At 37.2% G+C, this 12,809-nt stretch overlaps 1 long non-coding RNA gene across 1 annotated transcript; it reads left to right on the plus strand.

Annotated features, from left to right (window-relative positions):
• Positions 1–1,038: 1,038 nt before the first annotated feature.
• LOC141380880 (uncharacterized) lies at positions 1,039–8,680 on the plus strand. Its single transcript, XR_012400211.1, has 3 exons — positions 1,039–1,172; positions 1,303–1,412; positions 8,530–8,680. It is a non-coding gene; the product is annotated as an uncharacterized lncRNA (long non-coding RNA).
• The last annotated feature ends 4,129 nt before the right edge of the window (positions 8,681–12,809 follow it).

Genomic DNA, 12,809 nt, shown 5'->3' on the forward strand with positions numbered 1-12,809 from the left:
TATTTCCTAATATAGAAATTAAATTGAACACCTCTATGTTTCGAAATGGCAGAACAAAGCAGATTAAAGAAAATAGAGCAAAAAGTCTCAAATGTTCAAAAAAGGCACAAACAATTAAAAGAAGAAAAGAAAAAAAAAGGTAGTAAAACGTAGTAAAAAAATTCAGAGCTGACTTTCATGTGATTCACCTCTCAGTCTCAGAGGGGGGCAATGCTTTTATTTTAAGTAGTTTTTCAACTGATTAGGATGTTTTCTCTGTGTTAAAATTAAACAAAGATTAAACAAAGCTTGATCCACGTTAGCATTTCTGCCCTTGGGTTTTAGGTTTTGGAAAGGGAAAAAAATTCCACCACCCTGTTTAAACTTTTAGGATACCGGGCATCAGATTTGCACAATCCATTTGCTGCACAGCGCTTTGGCCTGTTACCCTCGCTTGAAAGCTTGACAGAGCTCCTGCGGGTAGCTACAGTTGCTAAGCCCCGATTGGTGGGTGGCGGTTTTTGGGTGTGGCTTAGCGAACACTCAAATAGGAAAATGAATGACTGTGTATTCAAATTGGATTACAATTAATTTCTTCTTTTTCCACTACATTACACTACACTAATTTTACACTGCACTCTTTAGCTTATAAGTTGTTTGCTAATGCAAATTAACATTTTGCAAATCATAGCAGTAGTTTTGTCATTTGAGATTAGATTTTTATGCTATACCTTTGTATTACATTCAACACAACTGCAGCAAAGCATATTTAAGTTTGCACTGAACCCTGGGTTTGTTGTTTTAGTTGTTTAGCATTGCTTTGACAATACAAATGCACTCGTTTAGTCATGCCAGTAAAGCTTACCAAACCGAATGATAATTTTCCACTGCACTGTTGTTTTGTTTTGTTTGAAACTGAACCTAGAGGATGGAATTTCCCATGTTTTGCTTTTTCTCTCTCTTCAGAATTCTCAGAGAACTAAATTTAGGAGTGTTTCGAGATGCTCTCAGTGACACTGTGAGGAAGAAGGTCATTTTTTCTGCTATTTTCGCCCTCAGGAGACCCCCTTGGTTCCCTCCGCACTTCTCCCCTGCTGCGCAAGTCCTGCTAATCGTTTTCTCTCTGTGTTTGTTGGGAACATGCTGCCCTTGACCCCCTGCTTTCACAGAGACACAGCTTCTCCCTCCACCAGGTGTGATCAGAATCAATCATTCGGCCCTCGGCTTTCTTCAATCTGCAAGTCATGTGACCTCTTTTGTTCTCGCATGTACACAGTAAAACTCGACGCTACAGTATTTCTCTCTCTCTCTCTCTGGTCTCAGGCCAAGACTTTCGTTCCTTCCAGCGGATTGTCGTCCTCCTCCACAGAACGAGGGAGGGTTGACTAGGGGAGGCAGGAAAATCAGAGAAAAAGAGGAGAGCCCGGCAAAATGTAAACACATCGTGTCGGGGACAGGCTGTTCTTAAGTTTGGCATCCTAAAAGATGTGATTTATTATGCTTAAGATGTAGAGAGAGATTTTTTTAACTTTAGAGGAGCAGCAGATCTCTGAGCTCATACGAGTCTCGGTGTCATTTCTCCACCGCAAACTCACTGTAAACAACACAAGCTGCATTTCCTGTAGTGTTTGGCCTTGTGTTTAACTTATGTAATATATATATATATATATATATATATATATATATATGTATGTAATACAGTTCTGTCTGGTTTTTGAATCTGATTGGCTGATAGCCGTGCAACATTCTGCCAGTAACAGCACTCATCCAGCCTCTTAACCTTAATCCTTGTTTATTTCTCCACCCTCATACAGCAACAAGCAGAGGACACTCTACAGTTTGTTAAATACTGCAGCTGTTGGGCAACATAATGTACTTTTGAGGCTTTTTGAGTCGAGAATGTAGTTGTTTAGATTGCAACTATACGGTTTATTTCTAAGGATGGTGCCTATTTTAAAACATTTATAATTTCTGAGAGACAGCAGTTTGGTGGACATTAGCCTGTTTTTGAGCAAAGACAGTTGACGATGTTCATCCACAAGATGGCCACAGAGACTGCCTAATAAGTTCCAAGAGAAAAACAGCATAATTTCAGCTGATCAAATCATTATTAAACGGGTAAATGACTAAGTCAGTCTCTCTCTCTTTTTTGTATGTTGTAGTGCTCTATTTATACCATAGTAATATTGTAATCTCCCGATTGCAACAGAGAAATACTGGGAAATCTCTGTAGACTGATGGCATTTCATGCCGTTCAGCTTTAAAATCTTTAAATGTGAGCAAAATCACCTGTTTTGTGTTCACTTTAGACATTACGCTAGAGAATCATTCAAACACTAGCTTTAAAGTGACGTTGGTGAATTCGTAACGGTTTCTGCTGTTCTGATGTCAGCTGCAGATGTGAATGAATGGCGGAAGAAAGTAGTTCCTCATACAAAAGGGTTTTGAGACTCTCTGTGTTTGATTTTCTTTTTTATATACATAATTATTATGTCGAACTGTTTAAATGCAATATCACACTCATAGCAGTGCGATGTGGCTGTATATCATCACTAGTGGGACACTAAGGCACACCTCCCACTAGACTGATACAGCCAAATCGTTTATACAGTTGAAGTCAGAATTATTAGCCCCCTTTGAATTATTATTATTTTTTTAAATATTTCCCAAATGATGTTTTACAGAGCAAGGAAATTTTAACAGTATGTCTGATAATGTTTTTTCTTCTGGAGAAAGTCTTATTTGTTTTATTTCGGCTACAACAAAAGCAGTTTTTAATTTTTTAAACACCATTTTAAGGACAAAATTATTAGCCAGTTTAAGCTATATATTTTTTGATAGTCTACAGAACAAACCATCGATAGAAAATGACTTGCCTAATTACCCTAACCTGTCTAGTTAACCTAATTAACCAAGTTAAGCCTGTAAATTTTTCTTTAAGCTGTATAGAAGTGTCTTGAAAAATATCTAGTCAAATATTATTTACTGTCAGTTATTAGAGATGAGTTATTAAAACTATTATGTTTAGAAATGTGTTGAAAAAGCTCTTCTCTTTGTTAAACAGAAATTGGGGACAAAACAGGGGTGTTAATAATTCATGGGGGCTTATAATTCTGACTTCAACTGTAGTAATAATATGCACTTTTTTTAAAGCTGCTTCGTAATAATAATTATTCATGAAAAGTGTAATTGAATTAAATATTTCCTTTGTATATTACAAAATTTTTAGCACTCTACAATGTTAATGAAGTGTCCACCCTATACACTGTATTGACTGTAATGTAATAACAACATGCACTTTTTATAAAGCTGCTTTGGAACAATCAATATTTATGAAAAGCGCAAATAAACAAATAAACTTGAATTGAATATTTCCATGATAATTTACAGCATATTTAGCACTCTCAAATGATAATAAAGTGTCCTCCCTATAGCCAACACTTAACTGTAAGGTAGCAATAATGTGTAATGTCTTTTGTAAAGCTGCTTTGAATTATAATTATTGTAAAATGCGCAATACAAACAAACTTGAATCGAATCTTTCCATTGAATTTTTCTGCATTTCTAGCGCTCTCTCTTTCTCCTCTTCTCAGAGACGAGGTGCTGCAGGTACAACTAGAGCCACAGTTTCACCTAAAAGCAAAAAGAGCGTCCCAAAGGCCCCTCCACATCCCCCGCACTTCTCTTTTCTCTTCCCTCCTTCTCTCTTTCGCCTCGCTGAAGCCGTCCGATCACGTTAGCCTCACGGCAGCGCTAAAACGCTCCATCCGTGCCCCAGATGCCCTCATTTCCAGCACACACAAACACTCTTTCAGAACAGGAAGGACTGCGGACTTGACTTCCTGCGCTGGGTTTATGTTTGATAACATTTGAGTCAACGTAATGCCAATAATGACACTAAATGACTCCAGTGATTTGGGATTTAGCTCTTGCTGTGGTTATGATCTGGTATGAAATCTTATCAGGGTTTTTTTTTTTTTTTTTTTTTGCAGGGTGTTTCCAATGTAGTCATGCCATGTAGTTTATAAAGGGAGTCTATAATAATATGTACATGAATATGGAGCAGAAATGTGAGCAAATGCATTGAAATTGAGTTGTAAAAGCTGTAAATTACTTATATAATTGGATTGATTTTATCCAAACCAACACTTGATTATTTAATTTGATATTTTTAGCGAGTTAGGTACAATTAAAAATAATGGTAACACTTTAATTTAAGTATTAACTAATGTCTTAATGTTAGGGCCAGACAGAATCTGCGGACATTTTCTGATATTTCTGCAGAGAATTTAAAAAAAAATCTGCGGATTTATGCAGAATTATTTTGGGAGTATCATAATTAAAACTTAATATTTAAAAAAATATATATAGCTTTTTAATTTTTATAATCTAGATCCACTTATTTGGTAAACAAAGGAAGTCCATCATATAATATATCTACTAAAAAACAGAAAATATTGCTTTACAAAGTGTATTGAACATAAATCAAATGAACATTTTCATATTTGTCAACATTATTACTGAAATCAATAAAAAATAAATTAATATAAATTTACACACATTTACTCAAGTAAATAAATACACTCAATGATGTTCTAAAAATCTGCGGAAATCTGAAGAAGGTGGTGCAGTGCAATCTGAGCTGCATTCAATGCTTTTTTTGTGATTAAGATTTTTATTGATTATGATTTTACATGTGAGTGGTTGTAGCATCTTTACAATTTCCTTTCAATAAACAAGATCCACCCCCCCCGCCCCCCCCAAAAAAAAAAATCCATGCCAAAGTCCATGCCATCCCACAATAGCATTGCAATCAAGACAAATAACAGAAAAAATTTAATTGTACATATAGACATCCATCCATATAGCCATACACTAACAAAAGTAAATACATATTCACACAAACTATCAGAGATTTAGAGATTCAAACTTGTTGCACAATGTCTATTCAAGAGTTCACACTTAGCTGATGATTTACAAAGCTTATTTGGCATGCTGTCCCGGGAGAGAGCCCCGAGCTCAAGGGCTCCTCGAGCCCGGGGCTTCCTCCCGTTGGCAGAGCAAGAAGGGAGCCCGAGCTTTGTGGATCTCAGAACTCCCCTGCTGCTGTAGCTAAGGGAACGTAAGGAATTGGACAAGCTTGATTGTTGTTGAATGTCTTTGGATGGTGGGAGGAAACCGGAGAACCCGGGGAAAACCCACGCGGACACGGGAAGGACATACAAACTCCCCACAGAAACACCCACCGGTCCTATAGAACTAGGACCGGCAGTATTCTTGCTGTGTGGTTCGCAGTGCTAACCACTGGACCGCCGTGCCGCCCACTCACAGGTAAAGGAGGAGAATAGGGGAGGAGGGGGGTTTCTTCCAAACGAAGATAAAATGAACTGAAAACTGTGGCTATTTATGGTGCCTTAGGGCTCATATGATTGGAAGATTAGTGATTAGCAAATACGAGACTGGCCGTGATAAATCATAAGCACGTGATCCTCTCGAAATTAGTTTATGAATAAACTTCACTTATCCATGAGTCTTTCTGCCAGTTTGTCCGCAGCCATTTTTCACGCATCAAGAGTTGAGGCTCTAGCTTTATTAATTCTGGCTGTTGAAAGTTCTAACAATACTATATCATAAAACTGATATAGCCACTGCCGAATAGATAAAGAATGCGGAGGGAGCCATCTTTGTGCAATTATCTTTTTTGCAGCCGTTACAAGACCTTTCTTTGTCGCTCTGTCAAACCCAAACTGGAATCATCATTTAAAAGTAACACAACTGGTTGCACTGGTATATCTTTTTCTAGAATTTTAGGTAATATTGATGAAGTTTTTCCCAAAACTCATACACTTTTTCACATTCCCACACCATATGTATAAATGTTCCAACCTGTTGGTGAGAACAAAAACTGCAATTGGGACTGGGGGATAATTTACAGAGAAGCATTCAATGCTTTTTAATACGCTCGCCTAACCCCACCTCTAACCCTACCCGTCACAGTAATGTCACTCACTCCATTGAGTGCATTGTGTCGGACGTTGCATTGCTGAGTGATGCAATCTCAGCTTGCATCATAAAGTCTGCATCCAGATACTATTGGAAATTTGTGGATTTCTTTACTTAGGTGACATCTGTGTGTATAATCAGTGTTTGGGCAAAAGTAATATATTACAATATAACTTTGCAAAGAAAGAGTTTTTTAAAGAGTAAGATAGGCTTAAACCTGTAATATATCACTTCTTTTATCCAACACTACACATACATGTTTAATGAAGTGTATAAAATGTATTTAAAAAGATGTTTTAAACTGACTGAGGTTTATACTTCTGCTTCAAGTGATCGGTATGACCCACGGCGCATGCAACACGCATAGCTGTGCATTTATACTTCTGCGCGCTGTTTCTGTTGCTGTGCAATAACACTTCCGAAACACTAGCTGGCAGTGAGGTGTTTATGTTTCTCTTTGTCGAGTTTCTTTGTTGGTGTTTTGTTTTTTCTGATTACTTCCTTAATGTACAAGTGGCTCAAACTCGCTCATTTTGAGGTAGGAATCGGCGGACGTGCAACAACTTTAACCATGAGGTAAACACAGAACAAAACTTTCCATCTGGAGCTCCTTCACGGGACTCCACACTTGTAAACAATCGCTCCATCGGCCTGTGCGGCTCTCTGTCCCGCCCACACTTATCAGCGCTACCAAGCCGACCAATCACAGTGCTACGCGTCGTTGCGATGTGTAGTTACACTTTTTGAGAGGTGCGCATTAGCAACGCCGACGGCCACGGCGAGAGCTATGCATCCATGCGTAGGCCGCTTCGTAATATGCGTGCGTTTGACACAGAAGTATAAATCAGCAAGCCTGGATTATACTTCTGCGTCAAGTGATTGGCGTGATCCCCGGTGCATGTAACGCACGTAGCTGTGCATTTATACTTCTGCACGCTGTTTCTGTGCAATAACACTTCAGAAACACTAGCTGGCAGTGAGGTGTTTATGTTTCTCTTTGTCGAGTTTCGTTGTTGGTCTTTTGTTTTTTTCTGAACGCTTCCTTAATGTACAAGTAGCTCAAACTCGCTCATTTTGTGGCAGGAACCGGCGGACATGCAACAACTTTAACGGTAAGGTAAGCACAAAACAAAACTTTCCATCCAGAGCTCCTTCACGGGACTCCACACTTGTAAACAGTCGCTCTATCGGGCTCGCACGGCTCTCGGTCCCGCTCAGAATCGTCAGTGCTACCAAGCTAACCAATTACGGTCTAGAAGCATATCAGGGGATCCGAGATCAGGTGGGTCTCGATTGCTCCCCCTTTAGAAGGGGAGAAAAAGGAGGAGATGGGGTGGAAGGGGTGATTCTTCCAAAAAGAAGATAGAGCAATAAGGAGAAAGTGATCCATTTATATTAAGCTAGGATCATTCTGATTGGGTTATTACTGATTATGGATGAGTGGCCAGCAGTGCACAATCATATCACATGCTCCTCTCAAAATTAGTTTGTGAAACTTCACTTAAAAAAAACTAATCTAAATGAGTACTGTGAACTTACTCCATTTAAGTTGAAGTAATGAGGTATTAAATTAACTCATTACCTTCAACACTGTGTTCAAAACTCGTTTTAAATGAGTAGCATTAACATCCAGTTACTTTTGAGTTACTACACTCAATTCATTTGATAAAATTGACTGTTGGATTGTACAGTGAATTTAATCACTTGCCATTGTTTTTTTTAATTATATGTACTTTATGACTATATTTTTTGTATTAATATATACATATACATTTGTTTGTAATAAATGTATTGGTAAAATAGAGGACCAACGCACCAAATAACAGTAAATCATTGATTGAATCAATTAAAAATAATTATGTTTTTGGTTATTTATATTAATATGTCATCTTTGAAATTTTTATCATTATTATTAAATTTATATGATTATATTTTGTGCAATGAAAAAAATATTAATATAAATATTCAGCTTAAAATAATTAGTAAAAAAATAATGTGTAATAAAAATAAAAGATATAATATAAGTTGCAACCAATAAGATGACCATGACACTCCTCTAAATTAAATTATTAAAATAAAAATATTATTCTATTATTATAAAGTGATTAAAATAAAATTAAACCAATACACAAACACGTATGTGTGTGTGTGTGTGTGTGTGTGTGTGTGTGTGTGTGTGTGTGTGTGTGTGTGTGTGTGAAATACAAATCATGATTTATTTTTAAAACAGCACCTTTTTGAAATATTAATTCTACTTTAAAGCTATTTCGCAATAGAAAAGTAATTATTTTTGTACATTTTTACTTTAATTATTGATAGATTTAATCATTAAATTTAATTATTGAAATCATTTCATGCAAATGTGTGTTTAACTTTTAGTAGCACAACAAATACAATGTGTTCTAATGCATTTTGTAATGCAAATTGAAACAAGCATGCATTTGCATTCATATATAGAGGATGCTTTGGTGTCAAAAGCAAAACTATACATTTGGTGACATTAAGTTATTTCAGTGTTGCTCAACTCAACTCATATCTTCCGCACAGGCTTTCAATTGACCATCAAGAAGCTGAAGAAGAGCTGTGACTTCAGGTAGCAGAAGCTGGATAAAAGATGCTGGAGGTGTGACATCATGTCCAGACACTTGGCCTCATGGGAGTCTCGCTGCGGCCAATCGCCTGGAAGAGAGAAAGAGAGGTGTGATGATGCACAGCCTGATCAATCACAACAACATTTCTCAAAAATACACATACATGCTAACAATTTATCAGCTGATGTGATGTAGAATGTGCATAATAATGTTGTGATGCCTACATTAATTTCAGTAATTGATTTTAGTTTTTAGAGATTCATCTAGAATTTGTTATGGAATTATTCTCAGACGAAGATTATGGTGCACAAATGTATCAATAAATAATGAAGCAATAATTATAATTACTATAAAAATAAACACCAACATAAACGTGCCCATTTACTTTTTAAGAATAAAATTATAACAACGCATTTATTATATTTATAATTAAATTCCTAACATTTAAAAATATTAAATGAATAATTTATTTCCTCACACAATAAAAATGTCAAAAGTCATTTAATAATAATAATAATAATAATAATGAGGTTTTTAGCCTTTATTTTTTATTTAAAGCAGTACACAATAGTAAAATATTTTATATAAATAATATTTTTATTTATGATATAATTGTATACATTGATTATTATTAATTAATTAATTTATTTATATATATTTGTGATTTATTTCCCCAAGCTTTAATAAAATTTTAAAGGTTGTAATTTGTTCCCAAAATGACCCTTGCCACTGAAATAAATTACCAAACAAGTTAAATTAAAATAAAATGACAACAGAAATAGATAAAAATATACTGAAGCGAAATGGAATAAAATAAAAATAATTGTAAAAATCTAATGAAAAATAAACTTTAAATTACGTCTTTCGGAAGAGACGTTAAACCGCTGTCCTGACTCTCTATGGTCATTAAAAATCTCATGGCACTTCTTGTAAAGAGCAGGGGTGTAACCCCGGTGTCCTGGCCAAAGTCCCACAATTGGCCCTTACAATCATGGCCTCCCAATCATCCCCATCCACCGAATTGCTCTATCCCTGTCTCTCCACTCCCCCAAAAGCTGATGTGTGGTGAGCGCACTGGTGCCGTTGTCCTGTGGCTGCCATCGCACTATCCAAGTGGATGCTGCACACTGCTGGTGGTGTGAAGAGACCCCCCTTCATGATTGTGAAGCGCTTTGGGCGTATGGCCATACACAATAAATGCGCTTTATAAATACACATTACAGTATTGTTTACATTTACATTAAAAATAATTTAAATCAATGTGTACATGATAATACAAATCAATAATTTCACATAATTATAGTGATCTTCTGCATACATATGAAACCTAGCATTATTGGTGATCACCATTAAACCTGTATATTAACCATGGTTGCTTTATATTGATCAGTTAAAGGAGAGAGTCTTCAGTTTTTCAAAAAATGTGATCATAGGTTGTCATGTCTCATAAAATATTTCATTTTCTCTATATTAATTATAAGCCATATTACTAATAAAATGATACACACACACACACACACACACACACACACACACACACACACATATATATATATATATATATATATATATATATATATATATATATGTATAAATTTATACAACATTTCTTTCTAGTTCTTGAATCTGATTTGTCTAATAACAAAATAACAACACTCGTCCAGCCTCTAAAGCAGGGGTCTCAAACTCAATTTACCTGGGGGCCGCAGGGGGCAAAGTCTGGGTGAGGCTGGGCCGCATAAGGGATTTCACAAAAAAAAAAAGTCCTCAAATGTCATTATTAATGTCATTAGTTTTAATTATTTCTTCTGAACATGAAGTGTCCTGAACATTAATAGAACATTGAGTGAAGATTATGAACAGTTCTTCTGAACATGGCATCTTTTGCCTACTTCTTGCTGCCAGAGACTTGACAGCGCTTCTTCTCACAAATCTGAACCACATTTGGCTTTAGAGCGGAAGCAGTTGAGACCCTCAGTATGGCTTGAAGATGATCATCATTAGGTCTAGACCTGTACTTTGACTTATTGAAGTTCAAGGTGGAGAATAACTTCTCACACAGAAAAAAGTGGGGGAACTCACTCAAAACTTCCATTCCCTCACCTAAAAAAAAGGCGTATATATGTATAAATAAAACACCCCTACCCCACTCAAGTCACATCAGTCTGTACCAGTCTGTATCTACCTATAATATATTTAAGATGCAGGCTGTAGCTAGGTAGGTGGCAGGCTGCAGATAGGTAGCTAAGTGTCAGGCAGGGGCGGGAACAGCTTACCTTGGTTCTGGCAGGCGCGAGTTCCCTCCTAACACTTCCCGCCCGTCACAGCGTCTAACAAAGGGGCGGGGATGCCGGTGACGTAACCACGCCACCTTTGTTGACACGGCGGGCGGGGAATGCCAGTGACCGCTGTGTACGGATAGAATCAGCGGAGCGGGGAGCGCTCTCTCTCCCCGCTCCGCTGATTCTGTCAGTGTACAGTGGTCGGCGCGGGCCAAAAAATATTGCACTGAGGGCCGCAAATGGCCCGCGGGCCGCGAGTTTGAGACCCCTGCTCTAAACCCTTCACCCTTCTGTATTTCTCCACCCACATACAGCAACAAACAGAGGACACTCTACAGTTTGTCAAATACTGCAGCTGCTGGGCAACATAATGTATTTTTGAGGCTTTTTGAGTCGAGAATGTAGTTGTTTAGATTGCAACTATGCAGTTTATTTATAAGGATAATGCCTATTTTTAAACATTTATCATTTCAGAGCATTGGATTCAGTGCATTGGTAGACATCAGCTTGTAAGAGCAGACCAAAGACAGTTACAGTTGATGTTCCACTGCAAGATGGCGACAGATATCGCATGATAAGTCCTTAGGGAAGAAAAACAGAATTTTCTCAGTGTAAATTTCCAACTACAGCTGAACAAATCATTATAAATCAGGCAAGTGACACTCTGAGTCGATCTCTCTCTCTTTTGTGCTTTGTAATGCTGTATGTATGCCACTGAAACTTGTAGTGTTTGGCTATTTTGGGGTTAATTATTGTAATCTCCTGATTACAAAAGAGAAATACTGGAAATTTTTGTAGATGGACGGCTTTTCAACCTTATAATCTTCAAATGTGAGCAAAATCACCTGTTTTGTGTTCAGTTTAGACATTACGCTAGAAAATCATTCAAATGCTAGCTCTGTAGTGACGTTGGTGAAGTAGCAGCGGTTTCTGCTTTTCTGATGTCAGCTACAGATTTGAATGAATGAAAAAAAGTAGTTCCTTTTTTTGAGACTCTCAGGGCTCTATTTTGACGGTCCATGCGCAGAGCGCAAAACGCATGGCGCAAACACTTTCAGGGCGTGTCAGAATGTATTTTTGCTTATTTAAGGAAGGAAAAATCCGCTTTGCGCCGTGGCGCATGGTCTAAAAGGGTTATTTTCTTAATAAGTTATAGGTGTGTTTTGAGAATAAACCAATCAGAGTCTCATCTTTCATTCCCTTTAAGAGCCAGCTGCGTCGCGCCATAAGCGCATTCGCTATTTACAGCACTTTTCGCTTTTGCTCTCGTGGATAAGGAAGCCTTTACGCACAGACATCAATTAGCCTATAAATAATTTATTTCGTTCGTTTTGTAATATTTTAATCCTTTATATTTATATCCTATATATATATCCTATATATATCCTTAATATTTTAATTCTTTTTCATATGTAAAGATATTTGTGTATTGCTCCACATCTTGTGTATTAAGCAGTGCGTAAGCGAGGCGCACTCTGCGCCGGACTTTACACCGACTTTGTTCTGGTCTAAAGAAAAGACTATTACAGTTTCTCAAAATAGCAACGCGCCAAAAAATGCCTGCTTTTTTAGACTAGAATGCCTATGGGCGCACACATGAGCACAAATGCATTTGCTATTTAAACAGCTTGGCGCAAAATGTCAAATGGACTCTTGCGCCAAGCTGAAACTAGCAAATATCAATTGCGTCACGCCTTGCACCATATTGCGCCGGGTGTATGATAGGGCCCTCAGTGTTTGATTTTCTTTACATTAGTGGTAGCAGGATAAGGCTGTATATCATCACTGGTGGAAGGCACTAAGGCACTCGGCCTGCTGCCTTAAGCTAACGCACGCCTCCCTCAGTGCCGATATATAGACAAATCGAACTGCTACTCATGTGATATTGCTCATATATATAAAACGTATATATAATTTTGTTTCACTCTGTTGTCTGTTGAAATCATATGATGAA

This window comes from Danio rerio, chromosome 25 (assembly GCF_049306965.1).
Source record: "Danio rerio strain Tuebingen ecotype United States chromosome 25, GRCz12tu, whole genome shotgun sequence".
NCBI lineage: Eukaryota > Metazoa > Chordata > Actinopteri > Cypriniformes > Danionidae > Danio > Danio rerio.